The 8,071-nt window shown below is 46.8% G+C and overlaps 2 pseudogenes; one reads left to right on the forward strand and one right to left on the reverse strand.

Moving 5' to 3' along the window:
* LOC110333483 overlaps positions 1–1,160 on the forward strand; it is a 1,542-nt pseudogene extending 382 nt beyond the window's left edge.
* A 1,881-nt stretch (positions 1,161–3,041) lies between these two features.
* On the reverse strand, positions 3,042–3,160 carry LOC115065528 (annotated as a pseudogene).
* Between the last annotated feature and the right edge of the window lie 4,911 nt (positions 3,161–8,071).

The following is an 8,071-nucleotide window of genomic DNA, read 5'->3' on the forward strand; positions in this document are numbered from 1 at the left end:
GAGGGGAGGGAGTTGGAGAGGAAAAGAGGAGGGGGGAGGGGAGGATTTATTTTGGCCCACAGTTGGAGGATACAGTCCATCCTGTTACAGAAGCCTGGCAGTGGAAGCTGGAGGCATTTGTCACATCTGGCCCATTCAGGAAGGGACGACAGCTTGTGTTCAGCTCCTCTGTGTTCTTCCATTTATTCAGTCCCAAACCCCATGTGATGGAGCTACCCTAAGTTAGGGTGGATCTTCTCACTTCGGTTAACCTAACCTAGACACAGACATGCCCAAGGGCTTGTCTCCTTGGTGATTCTACATCCTCTCAAGACTGTTAAGAGAAAGTGCATAATCTGAGGTAATATGAGGAAAATCAGACCCTGATGAATTGGCCCATATGAGCCATTAGAGACAGTTGGGTATCACCAGCTGAGGTCCCCATCAACATCAGTGACTGGAGGGCAGTAGAGAAACACCCGACCCTGCTGAAAGATGGGCATGGAGAGGCAGTGTTTGGTGCCCAGCTCACAGGCTGGACAGGGTCGTTTACAGGAGAGTTAAAGAAGGCTCAGCGGCTAAGAGTACTGGCTGCTCCTCCCAGCACCCACATGGCAGCTCACAGCCATCTTAACTCTGGTTCCTAGGGGCCCATTGTCCTATGGCTTTCTCAGGCATCAGGCGCATGTATGGCGCACAGGCACACATGCAGGCAAAACACCCAAACTCGTAAAACATTAATTAAAAATAAAATTTTAACTTTTCCAATTTGGGCCCGGCAGAATGGTGGCAAAGAAGGTGGCCCGCAAAGAAGGGTGGCAAGAAGAAGAAGAAGAAGGGCTGTTCTGCCATCTGGGAGGCAGTGACCCGAGACTACACCGTCATCAACATTCACAAGCGCATCCATGGAGTGGGCTTCAAGAAGCGTGCTCCTCGGGCACTCAAAGAAATTCGGAAGTTTGCCATGAAGGATATGGGGACACCAGATGTGCACCATTGACACCAGGCTCAATAAAGACGTCTGGGCCAAGGGAATAAGGAACGTTCCATATCGCATCTGAGTATGCTTGTCCAGAAAATGTAATGAGGATGAGGATTCGCCAAACAAGCTCTAAACGCTGGTAACTTACGTGCATGTTACATTCAAAAATCTGCAGACAGTCAATGTGGATGAGAACTAACCTAACCTGCTCAATGTCAAATAAAGTTGCAGAACTGCCAAAAAAAAAAATAAATGAATAAATAAAAATTTTAAAAGCTTGACTGATTAGGGACCTGGGGACTCGTGCAGAGCTTTGATGGTTTTGCTGAACCCACAGTATAACATGACCTTTATGACGTAGGAGACAGTCTTGCTGATCTGAAGGGTTTACACGGGCATGTAAGCTGGATTCAGAAAGCACAGAAACAACCAGGAGAGGATGAAAGGCTTGGTGACTCTAAAGCACACGTGGCAAGATGTGTGAGAAAGTTCTCAGGAGAACTAGACAGATACCATGTGCAGTGCTGTGAGCAGAAGCGAAGTCACGTGAAGGCACAGCCGCGCTCGCCCTGGGCCTTAGCCGGAACAATGAGAGAGCCAGCCCTGGCCCCTGGTGCTGGTGGGGAGATACCTGGCAGCCCTGTGGCCACACCCCAGGATGAAGAGGCAGGTCGGCTCATGGAGAACAACCTCGAATGGGAGGTTAAGGAAGAGCCTCCCCCGAACACAGCTGTGCTCAGCATGGTTCCTGAGAAAACACGGAACACAGCCACGGAATCGTCTCATGCTCCGTTGGACCTTGCTAACATTTTTCCCTTTTAGTTGCTCTGTCCTGAGGTCAGCTGGCACTTGCTTGGAATGGTGGGTGGTGGGCCTTCAGTGGCCCTGCCCAGCATCCTCTCCAAGTCTGGCATTGACCTTCATCTGCAGAAAAGGAGGGTTCTATATTGCTTCCTCTCTTTCTTTCCCATCATACACTTGTATGCCTGCCATCTTCCTGTCCCACCAATACATTCTCTAATTGAATCACTACTTACAGTTGGTCTTATCATTCAGTCCAGCCCTAGCTGAGTCTGGAAATCTACAAATAAGTGTAGAGTAAGTAGGCTTGGGAACGAGGTTCAGTGTTACACTCAGTTAACTTGTGCAAGGCTCATGGTAGGATACCAGGGACAGCCAAAAAAAAAGGAGGGAGGGAAAGGCAGGCAAAAAAAGGTTTCGGGGAGGCAGAGGCAGAGAAGAAGGAGAAGGGAGAGACAGGAGGAGGAAGGAGAAAGGGAGAAAAGGAGGAGGGAGGGAGGGAGAGAGAGAGAGAGAGAGAGAGAGAGAGAGAGAGAGAGAGAGAGAGAGAGAGAGAGATCAAAGATCCATTAGTGCCTTCCTTAGGAACTTGTGAAAAAAATCCAATAGTGCTGGCCCAGTCTAGAATTCAAATACATTTAAGAGACTCCCTAGGCCATTCCTGCATGCATTAAAGTTGGAGACACTAGGAAGTGTGTTGTTGTTCTGATTTATTAATTTCTTTTCTTTATTAGATATTTTCTTCATCTACATTTCAAATTCTATCCCCTTTCCTAGTTTCCTCTCTGAAAGCTCCCTATACTCTCCCCCCTCCCCCTGCTCCCCAACCCACCTACTCCTGCTTCCTGGCCCTGGCATTCCCCTATACTGGGGTATATAATCTTCGAAAGACCAAGGGCCTCTCCTCCCAATGATGGCCAACTAGGCCATTCTCTGCTACATATGCAGCTAGAGACATGAGCTCTGGGGGTACTGGTTAGTTCATATTGTTGTTCCACCTATAGGGTTGCAGACCCCTTCTGTTCCTTGGGTACTTTCTCTGGCTCCTTCATTGGGGACCATGTGTTGCATCCAGTAGATGACTGTGATACTTCTGTATTTGCCAGGCACTGGCATAGACTCACAGGAGACAGTTATATCAGGGTCCTGTCAGCAAAATCTTATTGGCATATGTAATAGTGTCTGGGTTTGGTGGTTGTTTAAGGAGTGGATCTCCATTTATTGGTTTCTTTTTTTTCTTTTCTTTTCTTTCTTTCTTTTTTTTTTTTTTTTTTTTTTTTGCCTACAGAACCCAGTATTCCCAGGCGGTCTCCCATCCAAGTACTAACCAGGCTCCACCCTGCTTAGCTTCCAAGATTAGACAAGATCGGGCACGTTCAGGGTGGTATAGCTGTAGACCCTTTATTGGTTTCTTATAATTATATATTTTGTTATATTACATGGAAACCTGCTGTTTTTCTCTGAAATTGAATATTTTGTACCTTTATTTACTTAATTTTAAAAATATGTCACAGGTTCAACTACAAATTATCAGTTATCGAAGTGTTCTCTCAAGGCCAAAGAGAGGACTCAACGGGCAAAGTGCTTGCTGCATAGACCTGGCAACTCGAGTTTAGTTCCCGGAACCCACCGGTTGGAAGGAGAAAAGCGACTCATTTCAGTATTCCTAGACCTCCACACATGAACCTTTACACATTCAGGCCCCGTGTGCATACAGACAAACACATAAATAATGTAATTTTAAAAGCGTACTTCACAGCCAAGAGTAGTAGCACTCGAATCTGTAATCCCAGCACTAGGGAGGCTGAGGCAGGAGGATCACCACAAGTTCAAAGCCATCTGCGCAACTAGCAAACGCCCTTGGCCCTAGCAGACAAGCTCTGGCCTCCCAGGAGTCAGTACTGTGGGCCAGAATGGTACAGAGGGAGAGGTGGCACAGGAACACCCTACGCTCTCACATCTAACACTGCACAAGGTGCAGAGGCAGAGCTGAAGTGGGGACCATGTAGGTGAGCAGCAGGAACTGTGCTTCTCCTCTGCTTTAGTTTATAACCAGGGAGTTGGGCTTCACTGGGCCGACTTCCTCCCCAAAGCCCCTAGACTTGTGCATTCGGAGGCCAGAATACTCCCTAAGGCGAGGAATTCCTCAAGCCCCGCCCCCACCCCACCCCACCCCCACCCCCGTGTGCTCCTGTAGTAAGACACCAGTGGGAAGCTTGGTGTTTGCTTCCACTCTTGCATTAACAGTGTCCAAGCTCAGTGCAATCGGCGGGGCAGCAGGACCACTCTTGCCCCAGCTATACTGAGATTTCAGAGCAAGTTCCCTGATCTGGTTCTTGCAGGCACCACCTTCCACCCCTGCCAATACCAAGTCCCTGTACTGCAGAACATCTAGTGGGCTCGGTCGGCTACTCTGATGACCAAGTTGGATTCACAAAGCAAATAGATACTCCCCATGCCATTGCAGTGTAATGCCTGTGGGGTCCCAGGGATGGGGTGTGCCTGGGATTCTGACTCCTACAGCGGTCTAAATTTAAACAGTACCCCCACCCCCTTCAAGATGGCTCCTGGTCCTGGCACCCTGCGTTTCCCAGCAACCACATGGTGGCTCACCCTACTGGAAGGTGACAGTAAATCCTTCTCCAAAGTTAGGCTACTGTGCAGCTTGTACCCAAGTGTCCTGCAACCGCAAGGGCAGCGCACGTGCTGGGTAGGTCCTATCCCCAGAGCTAGGCAGTGGGTGTTGGAGCATTTTATATGTGGCTCTAGATCACTAAATCTAAGAAGGTTTCCGTGTCTCTCTGGAGTCCAGTGTTCTCCAATAATCAACCACCTCACCATGCAGCAACATACCCAACACTTCTGACTTTGCGGAGGTGAGGGCTGCATGCCTCTGCCAACCATTTTGCTCTCTGGTCTTCTGTATTATGGGAGATTAAGAATTAATATTACAGCTAGAAGCCAGACAGTCTCAAAGATCATTTTCAAATACATTCACTTGTTCTATTGTTCAGAAACATAATGTTAGCTCAGGACCTGAACTGGGCTTGCCTCACTAAACACCATGTTTACAAACACACAAGAAAAACAGGGGTAAGGAAACACTGACCCGGGCTGGAGAGATGGCTCAGCAGTGAAGATCACCGACTGCTCTTCCACAGATCCTGAGTTCAATTCCAGCAACCACATGGTGGCTCACAACCATCTATAGTGAGATCCTATGCCCTCTTCTGGTGTGTCTGATGACAGTGACAGTGCACTCGTATGTTGGGAGCGACCTTACTTGAACGTTAACTGCCTTGTCAGCCATAAGTGCTTACTGGCACAAAGTCTTGGCCTCTGTGGGAAAGTACTACCCCCAGTTGAAAACAAATAGCTATAGATCTTGTGGGCAGGTACCTAGCAACCCATTCTGTTCTGGTTTTCCTGCTAAACTTTTTACCTAGCCAATATCCTGCTTTTGGGAACAGGTGCATTCCTCCAGAAACAAAGTGACCCCCCTCCACCTCCCTTACCCCATATTCTGCTGCTATGAGTATATAACCTGTGTGGGAATAATAAACATTTGCCAGTTTGATCAGATCTCCTGACTTGCTGTCTGTTCTTTGAGTTCCTTGTCCCCCATTCTTTCCACAGGTGATCTTCAGACGCTGTTAGACTGTCCCAAGGGATGGGGCACTCATATACATAGAAAGAAAGAAAGAAAGANAGAGAGAGAGAGAGAGAGAGAGAGAGAGAGAGAGAGAGAGAGAGAGAAAGGAGGGAGGGAGGGAAGAAAGAAAAGAAGAGAAGAGAAGAGAAGAGAAGAGAAGAAAAGAAAAGAAAAGAAAAGAAAAGAAAAAAGAAAAGAAAAGAAAAGAAAAGAAAAGAAAAGAAAAGAAAAGAAAAGAAAAGAAAAGAAAAGAAAAAAGACAAGACTGACCAGAGAGCGTGCTCCTGTTTGGCTTTAGTGCTGGTAATAAAATGTGAGCTCATGCACAATGCTAAGCTCCTACCGCACCACAGAAGTGCTGTTTCAAAGAACATTCTCAGGCTATGTGTGTGTATGTGTGTGTGTGTGTGTGTGTGTTCTCCCTTCTTTTCAGTCTTGGTCTTAGAACAGAAGGTACAGAATTATTTAGAGGCCCACGGAGGATGTGTTGAGAGTGTCACATGCCTGTGATCCTAGCCCTGGGAAGGCTGGGAAGGCTGGGGAGGAGGGTGGGGAGGAGGGTGACTTTAAGGCCAGCATGGACTGCACAGTAGACCCTAATGATGGTTACTGCACCGTATATTTGCACTGTCCGTCTGTGAGAACTCTTTGCGGGAACACTCTGTGCAGGCAGAAAGCAGTGAGTTGTGTTCCCTCCCAATCCAGGCTAATCATCATTGGTAGATGGGATGCTAATCATTGGTAGATGGGATCGATGGGTTTGCTTTCTGTAGGGAGCCTTCCTTTAACAAACCAATCACTAGGGGGAAATACAACCCCAGGGCGTGATGGGGTTAATAAAATCCCATTCTCCCTAAACTACCCGATTTCATCTTATTCTGTGGGAATTTTCTCTTCCTAACCCAGATCTTAGCAAAATATAAAGTAAATACAATAAACAAACACTGAATCTGGCTAGTTACTTATAGTCATCCCTATCTGTGGTTTCAGGTTTGAGAGGTCAGTCACTCTGAAACACCGCACAGCAAGACGTCCTGAGGTCAGAGAAGGTTCTGTGGGTAAGGGCACTGGCCACCAAGCCCGAGTTTGGTCCCGACATATGGCTGAAGGAGACAACCAAATGTCCTCTGATCTCCACTATGATGTGTGTGTCCACATATCACACACACACACACACACACACAAAGTAATAAAACATTTTCAAGATATTTTGAGAGACCACATAAACAATCTTTATTTGAGTATATGTTGTAATTCTTCTAATTGTCACTTTGTCCAGTCAGTAACCTTTGTCACATTTGTACACACACAGGAAAGAACAGTCCACACAGAGTTCAGTATTCTCTCCAGGTTTGGGCAGCCAGAAGAGTCTGGGAACGTGTAAGGGGGGTACACATCATTTCTACTCACACCTGAGGACAGGCAATAACTTCCTTACAGGCCCTGGCTGTTTTCTGCAGGTGTGGATGGAGGACTCCCCCCCAAACGGCAGCAATGTCGGTCCAAATGACCGATGTCAGGAAATAATTGCTGCATGAACTCTTTGGGACATTTAATGTTTAGCAAGAATTCCGGAATTATTTTATATGCCTTGGAAATACCACTCAGATACAAATAAATGCTTTGTTTCCAGCCAGACACAAACTCAGCTCATTTGCAACACTCTTAAGTCATGACACTATTTATTTGGGAAGGACCGGCCGGCAGAAGTCAATTCATGATTTCTCCCACTGACAGCTGCAGGAAGCAGTGAGGGGTCTCCCGCATGCGCCACGGTGAAAGCTGTGGGGTTGATGCAGCATTACTTTTGGAGTTTGTTTCACTGCAGCGTTTCCACCAACACATCTAAATAACTGTGAGCAGCAGTCCCTGCCTGCCCATCCCCCACAGAAAGTATTTTGTATATTAACACTCTGCTCCTATGTGCTACACTGTAATTTTTATTCTGCCAACAAGAAAAAAAACGTGCTTTCACTTATAAGGACCTAAATATTTTTAATGTTTAAAGCCTAAAAATTGATTTTATCCAAACAATAGTTCTTATTTTCTAAAAAGATCCCCCCTAAATCATATGATGCCTAATGACTGCTATCCCCAGGAAAAACAACACAGTGACCCATATTATGCTAAGGCCGCAGTGCCTCTTATTTTGTATTGTTAATATTTTATATCATATTATTATGATCTTAGTCATCTGGAGGAGAATTACCATCTATTTGTCTTGAAAGTAACTCCTGTTGTTAACTTTGGCAGACAACTCCTTAAGTCCACTTCAGACTAACTCGAAGGCTGGGACGCTGGCGTGTGGTGGTGCAAAATGCAGATTTTTAGACCCAAACCTCTGACCGATCAAGCCTTGGGCAGTCACTTAAACTTTAGTCTATCTGTCAAAACAAAACCTAAAACTCTCAGAGCCGGACATCATCAGTGCCATGCGCTGCTGACAGGAACAAGAACGCACACGTATGCCAGCCGTGGGGCACGGGCTACAATGAACAGCAGCTGGGAGGTGGCGGGCTTCAGGGTTATCCTGGGCCACGTGGGATCGTGTTTTTAAAAAATGACATCTGGAATGGGAGGTGGGCTGTCTGTCTTAGGAGGTGGGCTGTCTGTCTTAGGAGGTGGGCTGTCTGTCTGTCTTAGGAGGTGGGCTGTCT

This window comes from Mus pahari, chromosome 15, assembly GCF_900095145.1.
Source record: "Mus pahari chromosome 15, PAHARI_EIJ_v1.1, whole genome shotgun sequence".
NCBI lineage: Eukaryota > Metazoa > Chordata > Mammalia > Rodentia > Muridae > Mus > Mus pahari.